At 35.2% G+C, this 15,965-nt stretch overlaps 1 protein-coding gene across 1 annotated transcript in view; it reads left to right on the top strand.

The window, feature by feature from the left end:
- The window catches only part of LOC136800244 (EF-hand calcium-binding domain-containing protein 12-like), a 40,480-nt gene that overhangs the window by 10,901 nt on the left and 13,614 nt on the right, over nucleotides 1-15,965 (top strand). The window lies entirely within an intron of this gene.

Here is a 15,965-nt window from a genome sequence, read left to right as displayed (position 1 = left end):
CAGATTTCGAACGACCATATTTGTCACCAAGGGTGTTCAAAATAAATAAACCAACAAGTTCGCATATCTCCGCGCCATCGAAACTACCCATCGTCACGTCAAAGTCAGGGTCGCCAGATTTCTTCACCCAGGGTTTGTCATCTGTGAAGAGTAGTGATTTTCGTGAATGGAGTATGATCTGCTCGTGTTCCTCTGGGATATCGATGTATCGTTTAGCGAAGTTGAGTGATTTTGTTAAAAGTTCCTTAGTTATAGAGGGGTAAAATTCTTTTTTCTTCACCGTTCTTCATGATTTGAAATGTCAAATCATGTCAACTCCCAAATCGTTGAGTGGGCCTTCTGGTATAAAGTCTGATTATGGCATATTGTAAAACACCAAAGGAGCAGTAAAAGTTGTCCACTACATACATATTAACACCCACCAACCTTTAGCGACGCGGTCAGCTTTTTAGGAAACTGGTAACGACAGAAAAAAAAATCCAACTAAAAAATTGCTTCGCACAAGGTGACCCACTAAAAAAACTCTTTTCTTTTATTCAAAAAGTGCATGTGTTTTTAGGAAAATGGGGTCTCCAAAGCGTTGTTAGTGACAACCAACTTATTCCATCCATAACTACCAGTACTTTAAAATTCTTCTTTTATCTTACTATACTAAATGAGTTTATGAAAAATGTCTGTAACGCTAGCCCAGTAACATATGTTAAGGTTTCTAAAATTTGAACGCCGCGGCTGGAAAACCTATCCACCTTCGATACAAAAAGTCTCGCGCTAAGTTTGACAAGCGTAGAAAACTCGGATTAGAGAAGACTCTACACTGCTATTTGTAAACGAAAAATGTTCTGACGTCAATTTCATGAAAAAGTACTGCGACGTTACAAAGTTTCAAATAAAAAGGTGTGGCATTTTTGTTGCACGATTTCGAATTATTTTATATCAACACACGCAACAAAATCCAACATTGTTGTTTGATGATTAAACTTCGTCTAACATTATTTAAAAAGGTTTCAATGTTGGTTGCATTGCATATGCGCCGGTCTTAAGCTGTCCGCATGCGAAGCCAACAAACGGGAAAACCTTCAGTGCTCAATCGGAAAGCGTGAGCCTCTCCTTCACAACTAAGGCTTTTTCTTTCCTAGAAGCAACCCTCTCACCACCTCAGACACCTTTGGGCGTCTGCAACGACGGGTACCCTCGATAATTTTGACAGGGTTACTATGGCATTTCATTGAACACAAACTCCCGTTATCTTAAAAAGACATATCATCGAGGCTTACAGACACAAAATTTTGACTAATGTAGAAAGTTTAGAAGTATAATTTTTATTATTGTATTTGGCATTTTAAGCCAAAACGATGTCAGGAATTAACCCACATTATAGTATTTTAAAGGCTTTTGATGTGCAAGAAAAACCGTTAACCGGCGTTTACGACGACGGGAACCGTCTAGTTTACTACTATTTCGAACAGTTAACTCGAATGTTTTTGGACAAATATACATTATATTTTGATATTATGGCTGGAGAATTTTTTCCAAAATCTAAGAAGAATTAAGAACACTCTAAGAGTTTTGAATTTTTAGTATTTTGGTTCCCGTCGTCGCAAATGCGGGTTACCATTTGTTTTACGGGACAAGCTCCCCAAAAAAAGGGTCGGTCATTTTAATATAAAATCTCGAAAAAAAGAACAGCCAAGACTGAACCAAAATTTCCTTGCTCTATTAACAAAACGTATGGATATGAAAATCTTTTACGCCTTTTTATATGATATGTTACGGAAAAACCGACATGAATTGATAAAGAACCCTAGAATCATGGGTAGCTCCGGTAATTCTAATTCTATGTTTAGCGTACAGGGAAGTTTCCATAATTCAAACACACACGGGGAACGCTAATTGAGGAAATTACGAGTTAAGGTTTGTAAGGTATTGTTAACTGACGGGAGGATAAAGCTTGTTGGAGTTAAGGAGAAATTCGAGTTATAGAGGTTTGAATTGAAGAGTTAGCTGTATTTTGGTCACCTGATTTATTTGGCAGGTTCCAGAAGATGAGAGTTTCACTTTTTCTTATATTTCAATGAACCACTTAAAATTACATTTCCTATGTGTTGTGCTTTGTGGTCGATAGATTTTACTTCTAGCTATATGTTTTCTAGCCTGGAAATCCATGCTATGATTTCTTATTCTATATACTGATGGTGAAATATATAGTATGGGCTGAGAGTTAGAATTATAGATCCTAATAACGGTTGAAAACATAACCAATCAAATTTTTTTTATTCTTTTACTGGTCACACTTTCTTAGAGAAAGCGCAAGCTCCAAAATTTGGTTTTTATTTTAGTAAGTGAGGACAGCGCTAAATTCGAATTTCCCACTGTAAATCTTTTTAGGCAGCCGTCCTGTATACATCAGATTATAGAAATACAGGACGGGTCTCCTGTCTAGATGTTTTCAGAATCGTTTTCCAATGAATTCCAATGGGAACTCTTAATTATAATCTGTGCTGAGATATTTTCCATTGATAGAGGATTTTTATGGCACCGCTAATTAAACTTCTACCATGTCATTTAAAAACTTTAAAAATTGTTGGTTGGTAGATTTTTAATTTTGTTTTCGTCATACGGTGTAAAGTTAGGGAATAATAGCTAAGTAATTTAAAGTAAGTTCCGTGGTTATGACAGGTCTTATATCAGACGCGGAATGAAAAGTTTAAAGGGAAGTTATCATTGCTAAATATAGATTACAGCTTTTACGTGTTAATGGTGTTTGTTATTTTAGGCTTATGATAATCTCGATTCGGTCGATGATTTTGACTCAACGTCTTAAAAACGTACTAAAAACTCTCCACCAAGGGGATGTCTTGTATCTCTTTCAAAAATAAAGTTTCAAGGGCAGCTGACCTTGACCTGAAAGAATTTTTTCTCAAGATTTTTGTGTTTTATTTCTTCTTTTGAATTATAAACTAAATATGTTATTTCTATTTCATTGACCTGGCAAGTAAATTTGTTTGAGTTTCAAATCAAAAGAACTTTTCATGCCCCGCTGTGCTTACAAGAAAAATTTTTTTTCAAACTAGCGCCATTTTGAATTTTTGTTTACGTTTTAATCTTGTAAGATACTTATAATATTTGACCTGGATAGAATTCTGAAAAAAAAATTCTTGTATTTGTTGAGAAAAAGAGAAAAGTTCTCTCTACATACTGGGTCATAGGGCGATTTTTTTATTTTCTTCATTCTTATCTTTTGTTGATAAATTAAATATGTTTAAATTAAAATATCTTTTACGTATGTATGGTCAGTCTGATAATGTCTGAGTGGGTTAGCATATGTTATCTGTAAACTGAAACGTGTAGTTAGGTCATTTGAGTTTTCACTTTATAGGCGGAAAGATATTTTTTTGTATTTTGCTGATTTTTGTTCTTTGAAGCTGCTTGATTGGCTACAAATGGCAACACGTTCGTTCGTCTGTTACCAGCTTTTCTCGGGATGGGTTCATTAGTTTTTCTGATTTTTTTGGCAGCACTACACGCTTTTTTTATAAGAATACACTTTATAAGAATGTCCATGATGAAAATGGCTAAAAAATTAAGAATATCGTAAGCACCATCATGGAATTTTGCGGCTCAAGCTAAGAATGGCATTTTCAATTATAAATTGCCAATTACCCTCAAGTAAGGCTCACTCTTTTCACAAAAATGCCATTTGATGCTTGAGACGTATGCACTAAATGTTAAATCTAGTCTGAATTAGGATCCTAACCTAAGAATACTGTAAGAATATTTCAGGATGATTTTCCCAAAAAAGTTAAGAATATCCATGATGGAATGGACCATTTACACCATTCTTATAAAAAAGCGTGTACCATAACGGAACTACTGTATTTATTTCTTGTTTCTGTTGAGTATACTTTTTAAACTGATTTGATCTTTGACATAATTTTGCTAATTCAAATTCTATGTCTTCTAAGTTTACGATAACATGGTTAATTTTGAATTTTCTTTGACTCTGGGGGGGGGGCACTCATATCCTTAAGAGTAGGTTTTTCGTGACCCTGGAAATGCACTGTAATGGTTTGTTTGGGGACTGATGAATTGCAAGTCTAACAGTAAAAATCTGATGTATCTATATAGTTTCATGACTCCACCCATTTTGATGTGTTTACATCTCAAGCTCATTCTCAGGTAGCTTTAGCAAAATAAGATATGAAATCAAAGTACACTGTAAGGGTCAGAAACGTTCGGTAAAATGCACTGTAAGGGTACATTTTCACTGCTCAAGGGCTGCACTGCGAGGGTCCGATTTTGAAAGCCATTTTTTTGGCGGCACACGCCGTCGTTTAAAAATCGAGTGCCCCCCCCCTGGGCTTTGACTCTCTTGTTCTTACTTAAACATTAACAAATTTCTATATGTTCTTTTAGATTTTGAGCGGCGCAGAAAGTATGAAATAATCCTAACACTCTAAGGACTGCGGTATACAGTATCAACCTTTTTACGTACTCGATTTTGTGGTTGAAAACTGAGTATTATTTCAGTCACTCCAGCTCAAGAGGTTACACGTTTCTTTTATAAGAACAAACCATATGAGAACATAAGGTTTTGATGGCCAAAATATTAAGCACAAGTTAAGAACATTTTAAGGCTTTGTGGACACTAAAACATCCAATTTCTTAGGAAAATGGACAAAAATATTCACAAAATAGTAAAAATTAAGAACATGTTAAGAACATTTTTAGGCTTAACACTAAAACAGTTAAGAACATAAGGCTTAAAACTTTGGATGTTCTTATAAAAAAACGGGTACAAACAAACCTTACAATTCTAATAAAAACAGGATATTTCTGGAAGTGTTGACAAGAGTTAACGTGTTAATTATATATCCTTACAATGATTATGACGTTTATTTACTATCTGCATAGTGTCTTAATTAACCCTCCTAGCTACTTGCTAGGGATAGGCACTTTTAACTAATTTGATGCTCTTTCTATTGATTAAGTTTATGATAACTAAATAAATATATACGTTTTTTTTATAAGAACATTCAAAATTTTTGAAGCCTTCGCATGCTCTTAACTTTTTGAGTTTTAAACCAAAAGATGTTCTTAACATGTTCTTATTTTCACTTTTTTGAGAGTAGTTTTGTGAATATTTCTAAGAAAATATGTGTTTAAGGGTCCAAAAAGCCTTGAAATGTTCTTAACTTGTTCATAACATTTTGGCTATCGAAGCCTTATGTTCTTATAAAAAAGCAACGTGTTTTGTGTTAATGCCAAGTCGTTAAAATAGGATGGGTTGGCAATTTAGATTCCTCTTTTTCTTACCTCCTCATTTCTATGGGGGCGAGGCCTTGTTGCCTGTCACTTTTGGTTTCTAGAAATGATACCACAAAGAAATAACAGGATAATATACCTACCAGATCACCCCTCCAAATATTCTTTATCCATACAAAAACTTTCGCCCATCCTCATATCCCTTTGACAATTCACTATTTTTTAGCTCACTTTTATCAATTTATCTGAAGTATGTCACACTTAGAAAGACGTTTTTGAAAAATATTCTCCCCTTAGAGGGGCATTTTTGGCTTATAGCGGTTTTTGTAACGTTAGAGAGGTTGACCTTTGGAGAGATTATTTCCATTTGACTGTTGGTTGTTTTTGTTGAAACTTAGATAGACCGACCAGCGCCTATGCTTGTTTAAGCCCCCCCCCACCCTTTGTGGAGGAAAGATTGGAATGAATTGAAATTCGGTGGGGAATACAGAAGATAAGGTCGCTGGTTTATTAAGTCGTTGCCGTAACATTTTTTTGAAATACTCTTTCAGAGAGTTTGTTTTACCAATCTAACTAAATTAAGTCGTCATAAGTCATAACATCGTTGAATAATCCTCCATTTCCATCGATGTGATATGTGATTTACTGTCGTGAGAATCAGTGAGGAAGGGGAAGATAGTAGAGAGTGACTAAGTGTTAGTGAGAGAGTGATAGAGAAAGTGTTAGAGAGCTACTCTTGGATTTTGTTGGCAATGGAGTTATATCTACAATAGATTCCCGCCTTTCCTGAGCTCTTAACATCTTTAAAAAATAAAGTAATTTTTTGTTTGTATGTTTGCTGAGTTGCCATGGTAATTAAGGATTCTCTCATTTTAATCAATTAGTAGTTCTATTAGAAAGGATCAGCTGTAGATTTAAGAGATCTGTTGCATCTTAAATTGCTCCAAAGATGCTCTTTATAGCTTCATTTGAAAGTTGACTGGATATGAGTGAGGGCTGTTGTGGTTGGTTGCGCTCCAATAGCCCTTGGTCCCCTTCACTGGACTCAACGCCGTCAAAATTATCAGAAAGCAAAGTTTAATTAGAAGTAGACTCTAGTCTAGGGGGGGGCACTTACTTATCGCTTTTTTATAGTTCGGTGTAATATGCAATGGTAGCACTGATCTCTAACTACTTTACTGGAAGGAAGCGTGTCCAGTTTAGAGCTGACTAGTCCGCCATCTTGTTTTCAATTCTGGTCGTCAACAGCACGGTTCAAATGTTTTGAAAGGAAAATTAGAAGAAAAAAATTAGAAGGCAACATGGCAGACTTTTCAACTACTTCAAACCTGGACACATTCTCACGGGAAATCTATGAGCAGTTAGCCCGTCCAGTGTAAAGGTATATGACATCTGTGAATGACAGCCGTCTTTTTTGCTGGGAGAAAGTCAGTTACTTGTTCTACCGATTTGCATTTTTACAGATTTCCCTTAGTGATAATGGAAAGGCTTTCCTTTCTCCTTTCGGACATTTTTCGAACATTTATCGGAGCTCGAATTTTGATCGTAAATAATACAATTCCATATCTAATCTTAAAACTGTTCATAAGTTAAGAATTTTGGTATTCATGACGTAATGTGGTATACGAGACCTCTCAAAATAGCCGGAGCGTTTACCACTATTTTTATTGTTTAAATTCAAAACGAGTGGTAAACACCCGGTCTTTTCTGGGTGCTTCCGTATAAGAAATTAAGTTATGAATATCATAAATTAGGGCTACAGACGCATAATTAAAACCTCAATAAATACTTTGGCCCACTTTCTTATTTTGACGAAATTCTATTTTGAAAATATACCTATTCACCGACCACTAATATACCATTACATACAGGGAACGGTGGTAATGCTCAAATATAATTATGATTGCTTTGACCGCGTCAATTTTTTTCTGGAAACTTTCTCCTTCATTTGTGTGGGAGAGTATATAATTAATGTTTGATGATATTTTTTATAAGAACATCCAAAATTTTTGAAGCTTTAGGGTTTTAAGCCTAAAAACGTTCTTAACAATCATGTTCTTATTTTAACACCATTTTCAGAGCATTCTTGTCAATTTTCTTAAGAAATTGGCCATTCTAGAGTACGCAAATCCTTAAAATGCTCTTACAGGGTGGCCAGCGATACTGGAAATACTTGAAAATACTTGAATATACTGGAGAAAAAGATTGATACTTGATTATACTTGAAATTTTGATAAAAGCGTTATTTTTCAAGTATATACTGGAAATGAAAATCTCTAGTGCTGGAATATACTTGATTTCATCATTCATGATGCCGCGGAGGTCAAATCCTGGATTGATGTCCAGCGCGGGATAACTCGCCACCCTTTTTCTTTATATTGTTTGTGAATATCCTTTTTCGTCGAGTCGATTTTAGTCGAGTATGTACTTGAATATACTTATTTTTCTTAGTCCAAGATACTTGAAAATTTTGAAAATATACTTGAAAAATGGAAAAAATGTGTGAAAATGTACTTGATTATACTGGAAATTGGATTCCCGAAATCGCTGGCCACCCTGTTATAACTTGTTCTGAGCTATTTGGCCATCGAAGCCTTATGTTCTTATATAACTTGTTCTCATAAAAAAAACGCGTAATTAATGTTTAATGATAATCCCCTCCTTATCACCAACTAACGATGATATTTCGAAAATGATTTGAAACAATTTAAGTTTTTTTCTTTATTGTTTTTGTCTTTATATCATATCTAGCGTGGGAGAAAATTAAGCTCATGGTTTGATAACTGGCCTTTTTACAATGATTTCGAAGCCATAAAGAGGCTAGATTCCATCCAAAGTGCGTGACCCACGTGGTTCTCTCACAAACTAAACGCCAGGTTGAAAGTAAAACCCATCGGCAGATTTCGAATAGTATGCCGCCTGAAAACAAAGAAAGCGCTAGATTCAATCCGTCATTTTTAATGCGAGCAAATCTTAAGGTTTCGCTTTTTCTTGCTTGATAAGGGTTAAAGATCTCACTGAAGCCCCTTCGGGGCTAAAACTTTCTAGCTCATTTATAGCTCGTCGGAGTCTAAAGAAACCATATTTTTCCCCATGAATCCATTAAAAAGAAAAAGATATTTCAATGGTGAGCCCTTTTGTTCCTCTCTCAAACTATCTAATAGGCGAAATTCAAGGAAATCCAACCAAAAAGGAATTTTTCACTTGCTCTCTACCATTCTCACGTATTCCTTTCAAATATTTCTTTTGATTTCAAAACGTTTACACGCCCCAATTAAGAAAAAAATGTCAATCTCAACTTAGTTTTTTCATTCGGGCGGGGTAAAAAAATAACAGGTCGGCATGGGTCGCGGCGCTCCTAGGTCTAGACCTACCGGTGCGTGACCGAAAATTGAGTGACCGATCTCATATGACGTCAGTGGTATTGAATGGGTTAAGCCCTTTCCACTAAATGCAAGTCACGTGATACTAGAATCTCACGTGATTGTACTTTTACATGATCCTTCCACAATGGTATTGCTAAACTGGATCTACCTACGCTTTGATTGCCAGGTAATTAAGTTATTTATTATGAGAGGTGTACACGTTTATTCTATAAGAACATCCAAAGTTTTTGAAGCCTTGGGATGTTCTTAAGTTTTTGAGTTTCAGACCGAAAAATGTTTTTGACATGCATGTTTATCCATTTTGTTATGAAAATGGCCGTTTTAGAGTCCGCAAAGCCTTAAAATGTTCTTAACTTGTTCTTGGCATTTTAGCCATTGAAGCCTTATGTTCTTAAATAGTTTGTTCTTATAAAAAGACTTAACTTCATCCATTCTCTTCGTTCCTCGTTTTTATCCTTCTGACCTGACTTCATGCACTTTCATCAAAACAACAATAGTAACCCATGGTTACTAAAAATGATACATAGCATCGGTTACTATGGTAACTTGATTGGTAATGGCCGCGATGCGATGTGTGTTTATTTTGTTTTTTGATATTGGTTGAGGCGTAATTATTACATAATTTGTAGTATAATGAGCTCTTGAGATCAGATAAAAGTCGCATCACCGTGACTGTTACTTAACTTAAAGGGTATGGAGAGATCTAGCCTGGATATCAAAGCTGTAGATTGTAATTTTTATTTTTATTTATCTGCTTTTTGTCGCCTGATCTTCCAGATTGTAAAGGGAAATTTTTCGCTGCGCGGAATCATTTATTCGACAAAGCAAGCATGCGCTGCCTTGTAATTTTGAATGTTAATCGACGTTGTAAGACCAGGCAGTTAACCAGAAACTTCAAATAAAAAAAATCTCAGGGTATCCATCCAGTCTAGGAGAAATATTCTTGCCAATAATATTTGTTACTGAGATCTTCGCCAAACCTTTTGTCACATTTGAAGAGTTGGTAAAAATTGACGTATGAGGCTTTGTATGATTAGGGATGGGTGGATGTTTATGAATATTTCTTGGTTTGTTTACGGTAATTTCAACCTCTTTCCCTGCTTATTTATCAGCTTAATTAAATTCAGACGTCCCAAATAATATTCTCTGGCGGGACGAAGATGAGGGCATGCACCCATTCTAAAGCAGTTGCTTTAGAATGCCTTCGTGATTGACATACTATGGACTTTCAAACAACATTGTATGTTTTTCGTTTTTGCTCTTTTGAAAATGGACAATTTTCTGATTAAAGCTTTTGACCCATATCTTGATATTAACGATTTCTGAAATGTCACTCAAACACCTCATTTTTCATACTGAAGAATGACCAATGGTGTTGCAGGCCTGTCGATGAAATTTTGGTCAATGCTTCATTATCAACTCATGTATCTTATTTTGAGCTGTATACAGGACAATAACAGATACGAAAAGGTTTAAGATATATTATGTGGGAGATTACCTCCCTTACATGGTCAGTATATACAATTTAGGTCAAAGTATTTTGAAAACCCTTTGCGTAGTTCTAGAGTTTCGAGGTCTTTGTTGATTAAATGGATGGCAATCTTTACAGTGTCTTTATGTTTTCATTATCGTCATTAATGTTTACATAGTGAAACATTTTGGAAAGTTGATGGTTCGTAATATTTTTTGAGAATAATTGAGTCAGACAGTTTTTTCAAAAGACTTTTCTGAGGACCATGGAAGGTATCTTTTCGTCAAAATTATAGAATTATCTGATTTTGCTTTTAAGGTTTTGAACCTTTAAATCTATCCATCCAGTTGATACGAAACGACAAAACACCGTACCCAGCGCGAATGTAACGTTAGATGGACGTTGAAACAGCGTTGTGTAGTCTCTGGATGATTTTGATTCTCCAGATTCGTGATTTCTAAGAAAATGCTGATTTTAAGACCTTTTTCAATCAATAAGTACAGCGGAGTCTGTCTCTTAACTCGAACAAGTTTCCTCGTCCCTTCAACTAACAGTGACTTACTCCATAATTCGAAATCTCCTTAACTCGAACAAATTTCTGTTCCCCGTGCGGCGGGTTCGAGTTATGGAGACTCTACTGTAATAACTTTCATCCCATTGCTCTCTTCAACAAACTTCCTTATGTAATAAAGTGGGACAATTTTAAAGAACTTTGACCTCTGAAAGATTTGCTCGTAGAAAGTTGTTAGTTGATTTATCTTAGATGATGAAAGACAACTTGACCGCCAGAAGGGAAACAGTAAAGAAGGCCGCCATCTTAGATAAAAATTTGATTGAAATATGGATAAAGATAAAAACGAAAAAATAAAAATGAGAACAAAGTTTTGCGGTGAAAATTCTCTATCACGTTTTTTTATTTTAGGCTTTCCGATCTGTTGGTTACTTAGTTTTGAAAATCTTAAGCTAGATAAGGATGGAACGGTTTTTTTGTTATTCATCCTTTTGTGTCTCTATAGTTACATACTGTATTTTAGGAGTTTTTTCTTAATCCCCTTACGTAAAGGACTTTTTAATAATCAACCTCAATGTTCTACCTCTACAAAACCCTTTTCTACCTTTTTTTATTCGTTTATATCGCTTCAATATACTTTGTCTCTCACTTGTACTTTTTTCGAATTTCTATTTTGTTGGGCAACAAAATACCTTCCTTTATTGTATTTTGTAAATCCTGGGTGTGTTTATCAAAAGGATGGTTATTTTAAGCTTTGTATTTTGAGTTTGTATTTCATCTAGTCTTTCATATGGTATGTCGTGCAGATGGGTCTTGACAAAAGTTTTCAAGTGAAATTTTTGGGAGAAAGGTTTGTTAAGTGTTTCTTTTAGATTCGGAGTGTGAAGCAAGAGTTTCAAACGTTAGGATATACGCAAAATATGTCTTGTCCAATCAGGTATTATCAAAGTTTCTTGGTATTATCGAGGAACAGATAGTCGGGATTTATTCACTTTGCCAAAAATTGTATCCCCTCCCCGTTCACACTTGCCCAGGAAAATTTTTAACTTTTAATGGAAGCTCTAGCTTTAGTATCGAACACTTTCTGCGTTAATTTGTTCAACAACAAACAGATAACTGATAATACAGTAGAGTTTCTCTAGCTCGAACCTCTTCAAATCTAATGTCTCCTTAACTCGAACAAGTCCCTTCGGTTAACAATGCCTTATATATCTCACTCCAATACTCTAAATTTCCCTAACTCGAAATTATAGAATTATCTGATTTTGCTTTTAAGGTTTTGAACCTTTAAATCTATCCATGCAGTTGATACGAAACGGCAAAACATCGTTCCCAGCGCGAATGTAACGTTAGATGGACGTTGAAACAGCGTTGTGTAGTCTCTGGATGATTTGGATTCTCCAGATTCGTGATTTCTAAGAAAAGGCTGATTTTAAGACCTTTTTTATTCAATAAGTACAGTGGAGTCTGTCTAACTCGAATATCTCTTAACTCGAACAAGTTTCCTCGCCCCTTCAACTAACAGTGCCTTACTCCATAACTCGAAATCTCCTCAATTCGAACAAATTTCTGTTCCCCGTGCGGCGGGTTCGAGTTATGGAGACTCTACTGTAATAACTTTCATCCCATTGCTCTCTTCAAAAAACTTCCTTATGTAATAAAGTGGGACAATTTTAAAGAACTTTGACCTCTGAAAGATTTGCTCGTAGAAAGTTGTTAGTTGATTTATCTTAGATGATGAAAGACAACTTGACCGCCAGAAGGGAAACAGTAAAGAAGGCCGCCATCTTAGATAAAAATTTGATTGAAATATTGATAAAGATAAAAACGAAAAAATAAAAATGAGAACAAAGTTTTGCGGTGAAAATTCTCTATCACGTTTTTTTTTAGGCTTTCTGATCTGTTGGTTACTTAGTTTTGAAAATCTTAAGCTAGATAAGGATGGAACGGTTTTTTTGTTATTCATCCTTTTGTGTCTCTATAGTTACATACTGTATTTTAGGAGTTTTTTCTTTAACCCCTTACATAAAGGACTGTTTAATCAACCTCAATGTTCTACCTCTAGAAAACCCTTTTCTACCTTTTTTTATTCGTTTATCTCGCTTCAATATACTTTGTCTCTCACTTGTACTTTTTTCGGACTTCTATTTTGTTGGGCAACAAAATACCTTCCTTTTTTGTATTTTGTAAATCCCGGGTGTGCTTATCAAAAGGATGGTTATTTTAAGCTTTGTATTTTGAGTTTGTATTTCCTCTAGTCTTTCATATGGTATGTCGTGCAGATGGGTCTTGACATAAGTTTTCAAGTGATGTTGGAATAGAGATAGGCTAGATTTACCCCTACTCTAGTCGGGTTGTATGCACGGCGGGATTTTATTTCCTTCTTAGGTCATTGGTGAATAACTCTTCAAATTATCATCATGAGAAAACGGTACATATATTATATAAGTATGACGTTCTTTTAATATTTTGATACTTTTTAAGCTTAATTAATCGCGTTAGATCTGTGTACTATGAAGAAAATGATATTCTGAGTCTGTGAGCTTAAGATATTTTACATAACTTAAATATTAAAGAATTGGAAATCTTGCAATTCTGACATTGGTCTTTTTGTCGTATGAAAACACTGACTATTCCTCTACATGAAAAAAGGGCAATCTCAATCTCAAAGATGACCACCACAGTAAAACTTTAAATCCTAAGGTACTAATTTTGAGATTTAACCTTTAGTCATGTGAACGACGAATATGAGTGACCCCGAAAAGGTCTATTTAGAAAGTCAAATTTAAAGAAATCGTTTGTTGCCGGTGGTATTGCCGAATGGTTTTGATAACAATTGATTGTGGATCGTTGGACTGATGAAAGTCTGATTGATGAAATTTGACTGTTCAGTTGAGCTAAAATCTGAGAATGTTTGTCTCTTTTGTATGTCTTCAGTACTGAGGCTCTAGAGATCGCGACAAGGATCGGAAACGGCTGATATTTGGCACATTGTTGTTTTTTAGGGATTATATGTTGTGTTTTACTTTTCAAAAAAAATTGATTTCGGAACCTCTGACGAGTTCACATTATCGATACAATCGGGTCTCCAGTGCGGCGGTGCACATGCTTGTATATGAGAGAATTTTTGGAAAAAAAATACTTTATGTTGAGAAATCCGACTATATCTACTTTAAAAATTTTTATATTGTTTTTCGAGAGTTTGTAATGGTATTTGAAATTTGTTAATTTTTCGTTTTAATGTCAGGGTTCAAAGGCCTTATTGGAAACTTTGGCGATACAGGGTTGATATTAATTTTAGCAACTGCTTTGAATTTTAAATTACGGACTGATTAACAAAATGAACAATCGTCTTATTTACCAAGTCTCGGCAAGCCTAAGATCCGGGGGGGGGGCACTTAGGCAAAATTGGGTAAGGGGACGTGCCGCTGGACAGGGTCACTTTTTTAGGCTCTGAAGATATCTGATAGAAACCCAAATTTACTAAAAAGTGAATCTAACAGAGGGACGACTTTTGGTTATTTTGGAAAAATTTTCATGGTGAAAGCTACAAATTTTTTCAATATTCTGTCTATTTTCTAAAATTTAGATTTCCAGGGACCAAATTTACCAAACATTCATATCTGGACAGGGTTCACTTTTCAGACTCTAGTGACGTGTCCCCGTCGGCCGTCAAGGTCAGTGCCACCCCCAAGGCCTAATATATTATTGTTGTTTCTGTTTGGCGAGCACCAAAGTCCTCTCAAAGCTGAAAATCTCGATTTTCACAATTCTTTTCACACTGGTAGCCAAGTAACTTCTGGAGAGGTAAAGAGTTGATGGGAAATGTACTCTTGTAAAAGATTGAAACTGTATAGATTTGGCAAACAGAATTTTCTAAAGCCATTTTTTTGGCGGCAATACAATTTCGTTTTCAAGCCAATTCTCGAACTTTAGTGGGGTATCTTATGATAATCAGGTATATATAACGATCATTTTTTACATAAACGACCACCAATGGCTCATGCTTGTTATGTTACTATAGAAATACTGTCTCTCTTTATTCCTTCATTTTATTTTCAATATTTCCTGTGATTGCAACCAATTAAGCTATCCGAACTAATAGATGGATAAATTTTCTCATTTGAGTATTCCATTGCATTATTCCTTCATGGTTTTATCAAAATGGATGTTGACTGGTACGAAATGTTGCTCTAACGTCTCCCTGTCGTTTTATTAGCGGTGTCTTCATAATTGAAATTTTGAAGCAGGATTTTTTATTTATGCTATGACCATGAAACTTTTAAGTTACAATTTATAATCTACTTTGAATGTCCGTTGCACCATTTAATGATGGCTGACTTTTTGTTCAATTTTCGTTGCTCTAAAATGACTTGTTTATGAAATTGGACTTAATTTTTCTTTTGTTTTAAAAATGTTGAAAAAAGTTCATCTTACTGAAAATTTTACTTTACAAGATTCCGTGCGCTTTCCAGATAGAAGATTCGGCACAAATACGCTACGCGCTGGTAAGGTGAATTTCGAGAACATTTTTTACGATTTCTTTGGTCAAGAGCTAACAAGCTACTTCCCCTCGTACACGTGCTAGTCAAAGCACTTGGCTGCGTTTCAAAAAATCATGATAACATGAAAAAATAGAAATACGCTGTTCCTTTACGGAACTATTTTAATGAATTATTTCTTCTTTGCACAAAATTCCGTGGTTATCGTTGAAAGCTACAGTAACAGCGTTTTTGGCGGATCTTTAGATATTTACGGTTTGAGCTTTTTTATGAAGAGCATGGGATTCCAAGCTGGTACACAACGTATGGATGAAAGCTAGACCTTGTTTTAAACGTCGTAACGTCTGATTTTCATGACATATTGTTTTGAGAAGTCCCACCTCTAAGAGAAGGAACTCGCATCAAGAAACACCAGGGTATTCTATTTCTACATTCAGGGTAACGTAAATGAAGCCTTGGATACACGGATACGCGATTGCACAGGGGGCCTAACGATAAGAATGCATCCCTTCCATCTTTGAGAGATCCCCTTGATAAAACTTGCCGTTCTAACCCCTTTCAAAGCAAATTTTTCGAAAGAGTCTGCAAATATACAAATCTCCCGTTTTAAAACGCGCCAGTGATTGAAAATCATACTGACCCAGCACGCTAGGGGAGCGCCGATTAAAGAACATGTTCTCTCCAAACTGCGGTTTTTAGTTTTCTATAAATGTCTAACTGCGAGAAGATTTGCTTTTTCTTTTTCTTGTTATTCAGGGTCAAATGACCTGGAACACCAAATATTTTTCTTTCAATTTCGAAAAAAAAAATTTTTTTTATCCTCAGATAAGAAT

Source organism: Clytia hemisphaerica, unplaced genomic scaffold (genome assembly GCF_902728285.1).
Source record: "Clytia hemisphaerica strain Z4C2 unplaced genomic scaffold, Clytia hemisphaerica genome assembly, whole genome shotgun sequence".
Classification (NCBI taxonomy): Eukaryota; Metazoa; Cnidaria; class Hydrozoa; order Leptothecata; family Clytiidae; genus Clytia; species Clytia hemisphaerica.
This window is presented reverse-complemented; position numbering and strand designations above follow the sequence as displayed.